The following is a 17,343-nucleotide window of genomic DNA, read 5'->3' as shown; positions in this document are numbered from 1 at the left end:
ATAATTAGGCGACTTGCCTTGAAAATGCAAAAATATCAAAAATCAAACCCTATGGTTTTAATTCTCAGCTAACACTAGAAAGAGGGAAATTACCAACCTAGGATAGCTAGGAATCGGTGCAGCCTCCGACCAATAATAAAATCTTGAAAACATTGTGACGGTGCTGGGTATTACGGACAGCCTGATGACGTTTTAGACAGTAAGGCATGAGTTGAGTTAATCTTCATTATTTTTTAAACCTTCTTGCGCGTTTTAAATTTGCATAATTTTGCAGTCTGAGCTAATATTTGTTACAATAATCAAACCGAAGATAAGGCAGTGTTTAATTTTATCTTAATTGTTATTGAATTTAAAGTAATTGTCTTATTACCACATACCGTTAATTTTAAAGAAATTGTATGTGGATTGAATTTTAAAAGTTCACTATGAGTTATGAATCAGTGCTGTGAATTCCAATATACGAGAATTCATTAACCGTTGAGTACTTTGCCAGTACAGTGATAGAGGAACAAACTGAGATCGAAGTTATTTTGTTAACACTTTCTGAAAGTGCGGAACCTCCTCCGAAATCAATGCTCCTCTTCAAATTTCTGTGCGTATTGATTTTTCTTTCTTTCATTTTCCCAGATGTATCAATATATCTCTGTGTCTCCACAATGGCTCATCGGTCGTTCCCGAGTTATCAGAATGTTTGAACTTATCCCCGCAATATCTGTTGATTGGCAGGTATATATATCGAGAAAGACCAATATGCGGATACTATCACAGATGTCAATTACTTTCGGATAGGAGTGGGAAAAATTTAGTCGATATTGCTCCCTATACATGCATGAATTTACCCTTTTGGATAGTAGTTGAGAAAGAAGGAGAGTGTTTAAAAGAGTCGGGGGTCGAAAGGGGATGGAACTTGATTATCAGATTTGCGCAGCATTAATGAAAGACATAAAAAGAAGGAATGGAACTGGAGCTCCAGTTGCGGTGGTGGTGGATGTGTGCGGCAAACACCAAACCAACGACCCGTCTTGGAGTGATACCTACCCCCAAATCCAGATTCTTCCCTTCCCCAGCATTCCAATATCGTAAATTCTGCCGTTCCGCGTTGCACCACATTGTAGGCAAATTTTTATTATTGAATTTCCAATTTGCGTTAGGGTGGTTTTATCTGAGAGTTCTTCCCGTCATATCTTTTTTTGCTTGTTGGTAGAGGGGAGGGGTCCTGTCTGTGACATCCATCTGCACATCGGTTTTATGGAGTTCTGCATGCGATGTTGAAAGGGAGCAACGGTCTTTAAAACTCCGCGTCAAATTGGATGACGAGTTGTAAAGTTTATGGCCATTCATTTGCTTAATTTCGTTGAACATTTTATTTTCTGTTTGGTCTTTTTTGTGGAGGAATAAAAGTTATGTGTTGTGCGGCCACGCTGCAGTTAAACTTCATTACCCATGGCTTGTTTAAGAGACATCGAAAGTGGAAGAGACCATTACTGCGAAGTTAATATCTTAACGATTTGAAGTTTTCATGTAGCTGGCTTTATGTGAACATTAAGGGTATTAATAAGCTTTCCGTGTAGTCTTAACCACGACACTGATCCGTTGACGTCATCGATTTTTTTTTTTTTTTTTTTTCTATTGACCACCTCATGTACTCCTTGTTGGACTCAAATATTGCTGTTAAGTAGACGATTGTTAAAGAGAAAAATGGAATTATGATTTTACAACTTATATTGACTTCTTTTTAGTATTCCACTGTTGGTAGAATGCGATTTTTCCCCCCCTACAGTGGAATCCTGTGAGTCATGGCAAACGTATGTTGGTTATAAGAATATGCAGACTTTTTGTAAATTCACCTTTTTGAAGCAAAAGATATAAAAATCTTTTGTTATTCTCTGATTAATAATTTTCATGACGGTATGAAAAAGGGGTTAAAGTTCGTTGGTGAAAAGAACCAATAACAATAGAACTAATCAGGACCCGATTTAAATGATCAGAAGTAACGGAAAAATCGGAATCTGGTGCAAAACTTGCTATGGTATTCCCCACCTCCCTATGATTTCTTCAGTGTGATTTGCAGATAGGACCCACCAGAGTTAAAGTCGCTGAACACTGGTAGTTCCGACTTGGGTTCGATTACAAGCGAACAAGCTGGCTGCGTGTGCGTTATCGTGGTTTTCCCCGTGTGTAATTTGTATACGAGTCAGTTATCCTTAGGAAGTCCCTTTCCTTAGGCAGATAGCCCTCGAGTGCTTTGCCATAATAAACTAAACCAAAGCCAAGCCACTGTGGTAGATGCCACTGATGAAATTATATTTCATGTAAAGAATTTCGTGAAATAATCTTACAATTTAATATTTTTCCTTCAAAACTATTTAAACAAAAGAGTACATTTCACTATTTTGTACATGTACTTTCATGCCTTCAGTTTAATATTCGTGCCATAAAATAAAAAATTACGCATTTTAAAAGAGAGAGAGTCCCCCCCCTTCGGTGTGTGGGACTAAGAAGAAAAAGGGATGAGAGCCTAAAGAATTCTTATTGATTTTATTTCACATGTAAATTAATTTACATAGCTCCGATCAAATAAATAGAGTAAAATTCGCTATCAAGTCAGTGATGAAGTATTTGAATAAGATGCAGAAATTAAAGAATTCGGTTTCTTTCAAACGTGGAAGCAATCATTTCTTCTGACAGAATCTATTTCAAATTTTATATCATTGAAGTATAGAACTTGAGGGGGGGAATATAAAATTTTATTTATTTAAAATACTATGGAAGAATGTGGAATACCTCTTGAAAATCAAGGCCAGGCATATATGCTCCGGTTGCCTCTGTGGAAATCAAGCCCTGGAAATTTTAATAATACTGGCAGTAATAAAGTAGTAATATAGCAAATTAAATTTGCGTTTTTCGTTTAAAAATGAAAGCGCAAAATAGTTTGTTCTGATGTTGCATCCACAGAGGCTCAGAAAGTATTGCACTTTTGACGATATTTTAGAATTCACATATATAACCCTGATATAGTTCTGCAGAAATTAGATCGCTGACTAGAAATTTGTGTTTTCTGGAAAGACTTGGTCGAAATAATCAGAACAGTGTTCAATCATCTCTTAAAGTTTTTTTGTGGGGGAATGATTAAAATATTTCAGGAAATGGGTAACTTTATGGCAGCTGTTATTGAGAAGTTTACTGTTGTTGCTTTTTCTGTCTGCCTTGTTTACGACGACTCACATTGCAGCAGCATGTTTATTTTGTTGAACCGAAACGGCACCGTATAGAAAACAATCAGTAATTAACAGTAAATATCTTTTTGCAGCTTGGCTTCTGAAGCAGGAAATGCAACCGTACTTTTTGTCGGAACTATATGTGATGAAAACACGAAGTTTCATGATTAAAAAATAAAATACCATTTCAAAATATCCATCGACTTTTCTTTCTCTAAGAAATCATAGCAACACTGAACTATGCAACGATTTCTGGATCAAGGGAAACCACTCGTTTGAACTCACGTGATGCTCATGACCTCGAATATCTTTAACTCTTTAGAGACGGCAAAGCTAGCCATGAGTCCAAAATCCGGACTCATCAGGACTTCAGCGATTTCGGATTTTTCAGGATATTAGATTAGTTTAAATCTAGTAAGATGGCATGTAGAAATTATAAAATTCAAAATATGAAATCGTGATTTATGAAATAATGAAGTATTTATGATCTAAAGGATATCAAAATTTACAAAAAAAAAAAAAAAAAAAAAAAAAAAAGAGAGAGCTTAATATTTATTTGTTAACCTCTTTAAACATTTTTTTTTTTTCTCAGTGTTAGTTGTTTAAGTTGCTTTTTTTTTTTTGTGTGTGTGTGCTAATACTTTCTGTTTAATTTTTTAGACAGACATAATCTCTTGTTTAGTTACATTGTTCAAGTCCTTTTTTAGACAGACATAATCTCTTGTTTAGTTACATTTTTCAAGTCCTGTAACTGCTGTTTCGAGAATTCCGACTAACTTGTCAATCGAAATTTTCTCGTTTTCAGTAACTCCTCTGTCACTTTCTTCACTATCGGTAGCGGTATTTTCTGGATTTAGAACCAAACTACAGTATACGAAAACCTTTAAAATTAGTGGCTATCTTCATCAAATTTAGCTATCCTTCACTATACATATTTGGCTATGCATCATGAGCTTGACGACTACGACAAGTTGTTCTGTTAAATTTTACTTTGCTTCTATTGCGCATTTAGACAATTAAGCCTGACTTTTATTAGTTTAGTTATTTATGATACTTATGCCTATTTCTTGCACATGTTTATGACTTATGAGAGTTCTGAATAAATACATTCTCACATATACTTAAGCCTTATTGAGGGATATATATATCTTATCGCCTGATGCAGTCTCTGTGGGCCCTAAATTCTGAGACTTGGAGCGGCCATACGAGCCCTGGTACTGGTTCTGGGTTTGTGTGAATAATTAATCAGTTATTCTTAATTCAAATAGCCCTAAATGTAATCTTTGGGTCTATGAGTATCATCAACAAAATCTTTTTAGTATATGGAAAGAAATTTTCGGTAAATGTTTTCTCGTCAACATTTTTTAGCGCATTTAACTTAAATCTGTAATCATCGCCAAGAGTAATGTCAACATAAAAGGTTACCATACTCCTTTATTATTCAGTTACTAACATAAAATAATTGTTTAGGTATCGCTACATGAGTCATTCTTCAAGTTGTCATGTTTTGATAAACATGCGGTGATGAAAGGAAAGTATAATAAATAATGATTCACCAGGTTGGCGTCAGATCAACGATGTGGAATGTTTCGGTTTTAGATGTGTGCTAATTGATTGAGATTGAGTCGATGCCAGATATAACTATCGGACAATCGTAAAAGGGCTAAATGACCCTCCGCCCCATCCTCCCCCCCAAAAAAGAGGCGTAATGTCAACATAAAAGGCATGCCTTCATAATGTGGTGGTCTGCACGCTGGGCGCGTATTCCAGAGTTCCGCGGTTCGATACCCGCCGAAGGCGTTGCTAATTTTTCATCTTGTGTGCTTCCGAAAAATATCTAATGTCTCTACAGTTTTTGAGGAAATTCATCGATACATGTAATGATATTTCAGATATTAAATGTTATATCATAATATTTTAATTTCACAACAATGTTTTGGAATTTTTTTCTAGTTTTACTTGCTAAAAAGAAGAGCAGAAATAAAAATTGTTATACCAGTCTGACATCTGAATAGAAATGTCTTCCATTCCCTTCTTTCAACTGGGGATCAAGAATTCAGAGCGCGAGCGGTCATAAAACTGACCGGGTCCAGTAGGCGGGGTAAAAGGCCTTTTTCTGCCTACGAGCAGGGCGATGGCGCCAGTTTCCCTTTTTTATGGGGCTTTAAAATTTTTAGGACTCCATTGCTTTTCCTGTGCTACGTTCGGGTTAGCAGAAGTGAGAAGGCGAGCATTTCACTTTTAAACGTACTCGCGATTCCCGTTGTAAAACGCCAGAAAATTATATTCGTTCACTCTACATTTTTTTCCCCCGCTTATATGTGCGTGCGAGTAAAGTTGCTGTTTATTGTTCTTAGAAATGAGGCCTTAATGCAAGATTTCTGTGAGTGTGGTATATACGTTTACGTGTTTAGTAGCCTGTATGTAGTGAGTCATGAAGTTCGTGCTTTAGTATCTGGACCAATAATTAATGAGCTTGATGTGAGTGGGTTGTAAACCGAGTCCGCCCGTTTGTTGCGCAGTGGATGTCGCGTAATTTATTAAGCTCTGTGTAATAAAGTACGGAGAACTCGCGTTTCCTTGCTAATGGACTGTTTGATCATGGATTCGTCGTATTTATATAAGCCTATCTTGTGTCGAAATTCTTTCGGCATTTGTAACAAAATTATACATGAAAGCATAGTATGTGCTAGTAATTTAAAAAAGAATATCGTACACCGTGCCAACGAGGATACGTTCCAACACTTACTACTGCTGACAACGAATGCTGTACGAAGCAGATGTTAATGCAACATACATAAATACAGTCAAATATTATTGATAACTTATACATTAACAGCATTTCATTAATTATACTGTACACCGCTGGGAATATACGGTGGGGGGGAGGGTATAAAGATATACGCCAAGCAGAGGTGGCTTTGCAAATGCAGTCAAGAGCAAGAGACTGAAGTTAATTACGGAAGGGGAAAGTTAACGGCTGCGTCAGGGATCATAAGGGGAGATATATTTTAAAAGAAAAGTGTTTTTAGGTCTCATACAGTATCAGTATGTCAGGAATATATATCGCGCGCTGGAGATAAAAAATTTTTTTTTTCGTACAGTGTTGCCATTGCACGCTTTGAAATCGCTGAGTTTTTGTTAATCAAAAATTCGTTGGAAGTGTTATAAAATATGAAATCGATAATAAAACAAATTTTTACTTCAAGTTAGGGCTTCCACACGCCGATATTCTATGGAAGATTACGTTATTCAAATTTTGATGGCTCTAGGTACCGTCGTTTTATCATAAGCGAGAAACACGCATACATTCATGCAGACTCTTCATTATTTAATTTCTTTAAATAAAATACAGGGCGATAATATTTGGTGGCAACAATTTGAAAAGTGATTCGCCGTTTATAATTTTCAACGCAAAATGCCAAAATGAAATTAATAATCCTTCTGTGCAAATTGCCCTTTGGACTAATAATGTATTCTAAGAGCGATGGGCTGATGCATAGCAGTAAGGGTTTGGAATCAAGAATATATTTCGCAGAACCATTATATTACTTGCAAGTATTTCATTAACTGATATCGTTAAATTTTGAAATTTCATATAAACTAGAAAAGGGATATAAAAAAGGAAATATTTTTTTTAAAATAAACATTCAATTTATGTGTAAATAGCTGCACATATTTCACTCAGTTGTTGTCGCAGAGTTGTAATTTTATTGGGGGGGGGACTAGGAAATTCCACTGGTTAAGTAATGGAAAATCGAGAAATTTTTGCGATCGAGGAGCAAAACGCTTTTTACTGAGAGGGGGGTCTATACCAGAAACGAAGCAATAACACAGATAACTAGCATGTAACTAAATAAAATGTTTATATTTTATTTAGTTACATGCTAGTTATATGACCATTTTTTTAAATTACAAATTTACATTTATTAATCAATTCAAGAAATGCATACAAAAGCATTAAAGTCAAGATTACGGTTTAATTTGACGGTATTTTTAGACATTATGCTGTACATAAAACGGCTTTCTTCGTTAAGAAGTTCGTTTTTAAAAAGGTACCCTTTTTCATCGAAATCGTCGGCACTGATACGAAATGAAGGGCGATTTATACTATACTTCAATTTCCTGGCCTGTAAGACGCGCAGTGATTTATCAAGTTAAAACTTGGGAAAAATACTTAGACAGAAAAAGATTAAGTACCTATTTTAATGATAACACTTTATACAACGAAAACAAAAATGTTGCATTAAAAAATTAGCAAATACATCAGCGTTTCTTAGAATCCAAGAAATTCGTCATCACTGTTGCTAAAATCATAGTTATTTTCACTTAGGTTGTCACTGTAACTAGATTTGCCGCTTTCCTAAAACACAATGTCATCCTTATTTCCACCTAGTGCACTGCTAATTCCACACTTTTTAAAAGATTTGTTGTAGGATAAATGTATTTTTCAGTATTAACTTCATTCTGAAGAATTATCTGCAGTCTAGTTTGCGTTATTTTATTCATAAGTCTCAAATTAAAAATAATTTAATGCTTATATGTCATTAGAAAATTAACCAAAAAGCAGCTACCACAATGTAATTGACAAACAGTCCCTTAGACGTGAAAAGGTTGAAGGCCATTTGGGTTAAGACTATTTTCTCAGATAGTCAGCTTCTTCGCATACATGGAACATAGCATTCAAAATGAAAAACTCAATATTTCAGGTAACAAATATCTGTCTTTTTACGCTTACTTTAAAAAAAAAAAAAAAAAAAAAAAAAAAAAAAAAATGTTATTTGCCTTACAATTTATAGTTCAATAATACATTTTCATTGTACAAAATTGCATTCATTCGAAAAATTCAATTTGTATTTCCCTCTGTATAAAAACTGAATGTAGAGAAGTTAGATGTTTAAACGATCCCCACATTTTCTGAAGACCACGAGCAAGATTATCCCCTCGTTTTCAGCACCCCGTGAAAAAAAAATGAGTTCTAAATTTACGACCTGACCGCATATAGGGTGATTTCACCAGATATTTTTGAATTACCCTGTGTAAGAAAGTGTTCCCACGTATTATTTTAATAGAAACCTTAGTACTTCAGATCTCTGTATCTTTTCCAATGGCATTTAACTTTGTAAAATCGGATTTTACAAAGTAGACCTACTTTGTAAAATCCGATCAATTAGCAATATGGCAGATATCCGATACCTTCAACGAACCCCTCAAACTCGCCAGAAAATAATCAGAATTATGGAAAAATTAATGTCACTTGACAAAGAAGAAATATGCTAGAGTCCTTTAACGTCCTAATTGTTTAATACAAATCAAACTTCATAACATTCTCCCCTCATTACCAAATGCTGTTTATTATATAAAGCTATTAAATATGAAGAAACTAAAAGCAAGACCTTTTAAACCCTTTTAAAATAATTTAATTTTAAATTATGGCTTTTAAAGAATGAAAGCTTATTATGAATAAGGGCAAAGACTTTACAGGATAATGCCTGTTTCTAAGAATAAAGACTATGATATGAACTTTAGATTTCTGTAAAAGAAAAGGATTTTTAAATGACAAAGATTTTTAAAAGGAAAGAAATTTCAATTCGATAAAACTTATGAAAGGAATGGACATTGAAATGGCAAAGGCTTATTAAAAGAAAGAACTTTTGAATTTAAAAACTTTTCAATGATAAAGACGTACTTAAAAAAGGACAAAGACTGTATTATGAAGTTTATTTTCTTTAACTATCATTTCATTTTTATTCAATTTTATTCTTTATTTATGAATTTCTAAATTATATTGTCATTTTATATTTGGATTATATTAATAAAATTATTGCAAACGATATTATATTCACCACTGTAAATGGTACCAATTGTAAATTTTGTACAAAATTAATAAATGCCGAGCCAACGGATGAAGGGCCGGTCCCCACTGGAGGGAACGGTCCTGGAGTTATGGGTAGCGATCATTCACTGCTTGGTGTTGTGCCACTCAAGCCTTTTGGGCACTAAGGGAAGCTTTGGATTTGTGCAGTAGTGCGACGTAGCAATACTTGTGTGAGCATATGCAAAGTTCTGGTGCTCCGTTCACTTTTCCCTGTTCCTGTCCGTATGTAAGAAAGCGAATGTAAGTTAATGAGAGGGAAAAGAAAACATAGTTAACGATTTTGAGGCATGTGGGACTGCTGGAATTGAGAATATAGTGTGTTATTTTAGGTAAAAGCTCGTATTAAAGTATGATATATTGTTTAATACTGGTAATTTTAGAACTAATGTTTTCTTATTAGTGTCCTTTTTTTTTTTTTTTTTTTTTTTCATTAGAGATTTTTATTTAAAATATGGAAATATGTGTGTAGAATTCGAATAGTAACCTTCCTTAATTTTTTCTCCTAGATAACTGAAAGAAGCTGGTCAAATTCCCGATAAATTTAAGGTAATGTGCTAAATAATTTTGAATCTTTTTGAAGTTGCTGTTCTTTTTTCCGTCTGTCTCTTTCATCCATCCTTTATTTATTTATTTTTTGACTGAATTTTCCGTGTTTTTCTTTTCTCTAAGCCACAGTTTTAATGGTTGTTAAAGTGATAGAAATGTAGCAAACAAATATAGGGGTTTTTCATAAACATAGCATAAATAAAAATTTATCGGTGACTGTTGTTTCGTTAGAACTTATCTCAGCTTTATAAAAGCGTTTGCTCTTACGGTGAACGCAGCGGAGTGAAGTTTGTTTGAAAGTTGGTGTGCTTCGCCAAAAGAAGAGAGGTAGGGCCACACCTTCAGCAAGATCATAATGGGAGCTAAGTCATTAACGGGATTGTTCTGCATCAAAGTTTCAGAAGCTTCAAAGAAATATAGATTGCGTAGAACCTGACTGCGAGCAGTAATTTTAACTATCGAAAAAGAATCCCCCCCCTTGAGAATGAGATTCTCTTGAAGATTTTCCTTCCTGTCTAACATACCGAATTTATTCTTTTATCCTGAATCTTAAGAATCAGTGCCTCTATCCTTTAGACAGAAAGTTACATTCGCAAGAAATTTCATGATTGGCTCGGGAATAAAAACATATCATTATTAATTCCCGAATAAGATCTAGGTTATATATTGGAACATACATGGAACAGGTTTAAAGGAAATAAAAAATATACTGTTTTATTACAATAAAAGTGGCCGCATAGACGATATAGTGGTTAGGAAAGCCTGACTGTACCTAAGGGACCGTGTTCTAATCCCGGAGAGCCCACCAGCGGCCGAGCGGTAAAGTCGCTGAACACTGGTAGTTCGGTCCGAGGTTCGAATCCCGCGAACGGGCTGGCTGCATGGGTGTTTTCGTGGTTTTCCCCATGTGTAACGTGTATACGAGCCAGTTTCCCTTAGAAAGTCCTCCACGAAGGCATCCCTTCCCTTAGGCAGATAGCCCTCGAGTCTTTGCCATAATCACACACACACACTCTAATCCCGGAAAAGGCATGGATGTAAAATTGTCTTTCCTTCATAGGAGGTAACGATGGCCGCCTGTTAAGTGCCTCCGCAATAAAATGACTGCGATTTCTAGCCTTAGAAGTGGCCAATGTCGTTATAGGCAAGTGCCCGCCATTCGGGGGGGGGATTACTATGAAAGCTAATTTTGCAAATTTTATAAATTTAAGCACTCAGAAATTTGCATACAGAAAAATAAATGTTTTGTATGCAAGAAGTCAGTTTTATAATTTATGCAGATCAGATGCAAAATATTATGATAGGTGGTCTAGCAAAATGCCCATTATAGGAAAGTGATTCTCATACTTTAAAAACTGAAGTTTAAGGAGTTAATTTAATTCCGAAAACTTAAGTTTAAGGACTGTGTAGTTATCCTGCTGAAAATCCCTCATAGAAACCAGTGAAACTTTTTATGGATATTGTAACGTCAGAACACCTGTGTTGGGTGCAAGAAAAGACAGGTTGTCTTTTAAAATATTTATTTTAAAAGCTTAATTAGAAATTATTGATTAAATATTAAAATAATCGAATCATTACAGCCTTAATATATAAAAAGCCCGCTGACGCGGCGACGCTAAAATGCGTCTGCTTTCGCTTATTTTACAGCATCAAAAGCCTTTTTACACAAAGCTCTCTTGTTTTGTTAGAAACCCGGAAAGAGAATAATTAGTCCCTTATGACCGGTGGAAACCGCACTAGGGGGACTGACTGATTAATTTATTGCTGGACTACCACACAGTGTGCAGTTTTTCCGGCTCAATCAAATTTGCCACATGGGCGCATCACATGGTACTATCTGCCCGTGGTATCCATGGAGGTAGGAAGTACCTCCATGGTGGTATCCCTACCTCCTACCTCCATGGTGGTATCCCAGAAGGAGCGGAGGAGGTGGAAAAAAGGGGGAGACCGAGACATCGCGCGATCATGGACAATAAGTGGAACGCCCTAAGTTAATTGAAGAAAAAGCACAGTGTCTTACAGTAACAGTACAATACAAATACAGAAAGAGTAGAAATATAGCAGAAAAATATATACAATATGTACACTATATACAGGATATTGCACTATATTGCACACTACTAATCATTGAGTAGGAAAGTTAGAATCATTTGCAAGGTGGGCCGCTAGTGGTCGAATTTCACAGTCCTCGTCTAGAATTGTATAATTTAGTGTGTTTAAATTAGACAAATGTGCACAGTTAAGAGCTTTCATGAAGAAATTCCTGTTGAGTTTGTGCAAATGCTGCTCAATTGTACTAAGTTTCAAGTCTCTGTGTAAAGTGGCGTTGCTGACGTAGTAATGAGCATTAGTAATCATTCTAAGTATGTACAGGTCTTGCTTTTTAGCCGTATTCCAGGCTGGCGAAGCATATGTAATGATAGGCCGTATGTTCATTATTACAAGCCGCTTTCGACGCAGATCTGATTTTGGAAACTTGTTAAGAAGGGGCTTTAAACTGTTGATTACAGCGAAAGCCTTTTTCCTCACATTAGTGATATGGTCGTTTCAAGTTAGTTTTTTATTCAGTACTACCTCGAGGTACTTGGCTTTTGTGACTTGCGGCACCTGTTCATTGAAAAGATAAAGTTTCCTTTTGAATGGGGTCCGTGTATGTTTTCTTCTGATGACAAGTAGTTGCGACTTTTGCGCATTGATCGATATCCTCCATTTAGTACACCAGGATTCAATATTGGACATAATGTCCTGCAGCTTCTTTAAAGCATGATTTGCGTTAGCAGACTTCGTCTGCATAACATCCTAAAATGTTATTTCTATCCAAGTGGTACTAGGGGGTTTCCGCTGCACCTTTCTTCAAAGTTCGGCTGTCCATTTTGTCTCTGAACACAACAGGAAGTTCTCATTAAGCACCTGGAAGTCCGAGGGCCTTTGTCTAATCGTCATAGTATCTATAGAATTCTGGGGATTTCTACTGACTTTTACTGGTTTCTATTGGTTTCTACTGGTATCAAAATGCCCCATAGAAACCGGTCAAACTCTGTACTGGTTCCCATAGAATTCTGTTGGTTTCTACTGAATTTTACTGGTGTCTATTGATCTCTGTAGGTTTTTCTTTTCTGGTATCAGCTGACACCCATGCAATCAGCATCAATAATAGAATTTTCTACCTCTTTTTATATGTGGTTTATAATGACTTATACTGTTTTTCTTACTGGTCTTACTTTGTATTTGGAATCCATTGCAATACAATCGAAATGGATGCCAAATCAGTCTTCTGTTGATTTATATGGGTTTATACGAAGTTTCTAACTGAAGTCAGTAGACTTCTTGTTGTCTATACTGATTATTTATTTACTTATTGTAATTTTCTTTATTTATTTGCTGTTGTTGAAATTAAAGTCAGTTTTGTAACCAACAACAGCCTATAAATTAAAAAAACAAACCTTTCAAATTAAAATCCTCTCGTCTCCACCACTTCCTCAAGACGATCAGTATGTCAAAGAATATAAATAAATATGAGCATTAAATGCGACGTCTTTAATACCATCAGCCACATATAAATTTTTGCGAGTGGTCTCCTTAGAGAGGTGATGTTCAGTACCAATATATTGTTGCGTCCCCCCCGACACCAGTTGTTACGTTATTTTCCTCCTTCACGTTCGTACGGGGGTCGTGTGGATTTGGAAAAGACAATATTACTTGATGAAGTATCGAAACACACTTTATTGGGCTAATATTTAATCAGACAGCTCCAAAGTCACGTTTTCCAGTCGTCGAAGATCTACTATAAACACTCGCTGGAACAATCAACGACACAGCCTTCAGGTTATCAGGCTATCACGGTAGAAACAGCTTCACTGCAAAGCACCACAGTACAGCTCCCGACTCTGCTTGGTCGTTCTCGGAACTCCACGTACTCTTGAGATTCTCCACGCTGCAACTCTCGATGCACTCGATACACAGAGCACAGCTCCCGACTCTTCGGTTCAGTCGTTCCTGGAGCTCAACACGCTCTCTCGACGATGCACTAAGAGATTCCTTCGGTGCACTCGACGACCCACTCGGCACTCGCTGTCAACTCGATCGACTCCGCAGGGATTGACTCGCTAGGCGAGACACCAACTCGAAAACTAACTAACTCGCACTCTGACGAGACACACTCTCTATCAGCTCGCTAGGCGAGACACTCACTGGATACTAACTATCTCGCACTCTAAACGAGACACTCTCACTATCTCGCACTCTTTGCGAGGCACTCTGACTGCGGACCAGCAGGGTTTATATAGCTTTCGGCTTGTGTTCGAGAACATTCTTGGCTAAACTGGTAAGAATTCATTCCAGATGGTTCTCCATCCGTCCATGGTGTATCGCCAATTTTGTCGCCAAATGGACGATTTTTCGCCAAAAGTGGCAATCTTGCCTTTTATTTTTGGCAATCCTGCCTTTTATTTGCCATTTTATGGCAACCTAAAACTGCTTTGCGGGGAAGCCATCTTACTGCGCCTGTAAATTTCGTAACAATATGTTCTCTGAAATACTTTTGTCTTTTGGTCGTCTTAGGTTGCCTTCACGAAAAGAGTGTCTCTAAGGCGACTCGCCACATTTTCAGAATTTTCTTCGCAGGTGGTCGCCATTAGAGAGAGGATAATGATTGAACGATATAAAATTAAATGCAGTAAAACATAAGATAACCAGCCTTGAAAGAAACAGTAGAGGAAAACAGTAAAGAAACAGTGAGAACGAGATTTCTGCTTCAGAAAATCAGAATCATTTAGAACTTTATATAATCGTTGTAAGTTCATCGTATCATCTTTCAAAAAATGTCTCGCACATGTTACGTAATAGGAGCTAGAAATAAAATGGAAAGCGCGAAGACAATTTCATTTAGAAATAATTAATTTTGTTTTCCAAAGCGTTTTTAAAAATGTTTGCTTTTTTTTTTTTTTTTTTTTTTTTTTTTAAATAGGAACTACTGGGAACATGAGAAGTTACTACCTTCTAAATGATATGCGTGTTTGCACCTCCAGAATGAATTCATTTGGAAAATTAGGATTGGAGTAGTTGGAGTTTCTTTCTTTCTCTCCCTCCCACTTCCTTCCATAGTTTGGGAAACTGCCAGGTCTCCAAAAAACGAATCTGAAAACAGGGCATCGGACATCATTTGAAAAAAAGTTGTTGCTAAATGCAGTTGCGAAGTTAAAATTCTTTAAATGTGTCCCCTAGCGTTTTGATTTCATTGCTTCCTTGTTTGTTGAGAAGTTTTGCAAACTGATCCCTCTAAAAAAGTCTCCGTATGGTATAAATTGGGATATGGCAGGGGTTCTACTAGGGTACACAAGAGAAAATAGGTGGTACGCAAAGGCAAAGTATTTTTAACTATTAAATTCAAAAATTAAAACCCCATTATCCTGATTGATTTTTTTTTCTCTTAACACTCGTACATTTATGCGATCTGAGCTTTGTTCAAGAGTGATGGTGGTAGTAGTACTTCGTAGTGGTGGTGCTAAATGTTTTCAATTTTTGTTTAGATGGTCGCGTTAGTCAAAAGGTTGAGAACCGCTTGTATATGGTAATAGAATTAATCATGAGGTGGTGGGCTATGTGTGAGTGGTCAGACCAAGCGTAGATATGTCTTAACTTCTGAGGTAATCCCTAGGAGGCTGCAGGCCAAGGAAAAAAAGAGTATCTGAGCAGAGCCCTAACCCAATGTATGAAAAATTAGAGACAATTCATAACTTTGCATCATAGCATGTTAGTTTTTCTCAAAGCCCAGTTGAGTACAATGGTAGGTTGAAACTTCAGTCTTTATAGGATAGCAGTTCATAGTTAAAATAAATTTTCGCGAAGTCCAGATAAATGTCGAAGTAGCTTAAAGACGTTGAGTGAAAGAAGACTTTTTTGGAGCAGGCAGTTCTGTTTCAGAATATGGGTCAGGTGACTGAATATCCGTGCAGCGGAACAGTCGCGGTGCAATTTTGCAGCTGCACGCTTCATAAGTGGAATCACCATCTCAACTAAAGTGAGTAGTCAAGTGATTATAAGATAGCAGGAGATTGTTTCATGACTGTTGGCTGTGGGTAAAGAGAGTACCTAAGGAAGTAGGGTGTGAGGGGAGGCTGCATTCAGAGTATCATAAAATTTTTGAGAAAGAGAGGGATGAAGTGACATCAAAATAATTTAAGAATTAATTTAGTGCTCTGAGTATTAAACTGGTATAGGTAAATGCGGGTGGGAAACCAGAATTTCACCATTGGTTGTATAAGTATAGTCCCGCCCCAGTTTTTATAAAGAACATCTCAGGGAACATTCCAAGGGTCTCTCACCACCTTCCACCAAACCACTCGAGAAGGCTTTCGACTTGCCAATATTTTCAGTGCCTCCATGCCGCACAGACACTATACACTTACAAACATCCGTGAATTATCCGGGAATCGAAAGCTTTTACCGATACAGAAGCTAGCGTTGCTTGCAGCTATTCTGATCAGAACGGAGTCATATTAAACGCAGTTCACTTTTACGAGTTATATATATATTGCTGTTAGACTTCGGATATATACAGAATATTAGCTCGAGTATTAATACCAGCTGTCTTGTATAATTTTAAAAATTCTTAACTTTATTTTTTAGATATTAACAAAACCTAGCGTGATTATTGAACTATTTTTTGTTCAGTGTCTAAATCCATGCAATCTCACCAAATATAGACCTGAAACACGATATCGCACTCTGTCGCCGAGTATGTAAGACTGCTGAGCACTGGTAGTTGATTGATTGGCATTTTACTGAATGGACTGTCTGGGTAATTGTTTTCGTGGTTTATCCATTTGTAATTGTAAATAATTGATTTATATTTCTGAAAAATGTTCTGAAGCAATGCGAAGTTATACTATCTCTAATTTGTCCGATAAGAAAATGCGGAAACTAGTTTTATGTTTGAACAAATACATTGTATCTTTGGATAGAAATTATTATGGTCTTCCAATTTTGAATGTGCTTACCACTCTGCAGCTCCACAATGCTTCTAGGGCGCTTGTGAAACATCAAAGACCATGAAAAAGAAGTGAATAAAAAAAGTTCTGACGATAGCGCTGTGAAGATTTCAGAGGCGTAAATATGTATTCGTTGGAGGTCTGCATTGTAGTCCTCGTTCTGCAGATGTGGATGGATGATGGGGCGTCAAAGGAGAAGAGAGATCGAAGTTGATGGATTGGTAAAGTCCCATGACAGGTACCCTGCCGAGCGGTCATTATCGTGGATACTATCCTCTCATGCTGAAGAGTGTAACGTCTTGCTTATGACATAGCGTTTTGGGTTGCCTATCGCCTGTCTTCTGGTTCCGCCCCTCCTTCAACTCCCCTTTTGCGTTTCGCGTCTCGATCCACTAAAATATTGTCTGGCGAGGAATACATGCATCCTGTAGTACCTTATCAAGGTGGGGGAATGGAGAATAGTGAAGATATTCAACGCATATTCTCGTTTTTCCGATTGTTCGCTTAGGCTGGTGTTTGATTCATTCGTCAAGAGCGGGAAAGTTCTGTCGAAAGCATTCATGTTGCGCTTTTAAGCATTTTCTCGATAGTCTTTTATTAATATATATTTCTCGATATAATAATCTCGATAGTCTTTTATTAAGGAAGATTTCCTAGAGTAGTGTTTATCTTTTATACTAAGAAGAGTGCCACTTGTCTCGAATCCAGACTC

General features: G+C 36.5%; 1 protein-coding gene across 4 annotated transcripts in view; it reads left to right on the top strand.

The window, feature by feature from the left end:
- Positions 1-17,343, top strand: part of LOC118196962 (semaphorin-2A-like) — a 745,632-nt gene that overhangs the window by 106,847 nt on the left and 621,442 nt on the right. For 3 of the 4 annotated variants that reach the window (XM_085810482.1, XM_085810486.1, XM_085810483.1), the window contains exon 2: positions 9,603-9,642. The exons of the other annotated variant lie outside the window; for it this stretch is intronic. The gene's annotated coding sequence lies outside the window, so the exon portion shown is untranslated. The remainder of the gene's footprint in view (positions 1-9,602; positions 9,643-17,343) is intronic. 4 annotated transcript variants of the gene reach the window in all.

Source organism: Stegodyphus dumicola, chromosome 2 (genome assembly GCF_044657685.1).
Source record: "Stegodyphus dumicola isolate Sdum_Otavi_A_Nest chromosome 2, ASM4465768v1".
Taxonomy (NCBI): domain Eukaryota; kingdom Metazoa; phylum Arthropoda; class Arachnida; order Araneae; family Eresidae; genus Stegodyphus; species Stegodyphus dumicola.
Note: the sequence above shows the minus strand (reverse complement) of the source record. Positions and strands in the feature narration are given on the sequence as shown.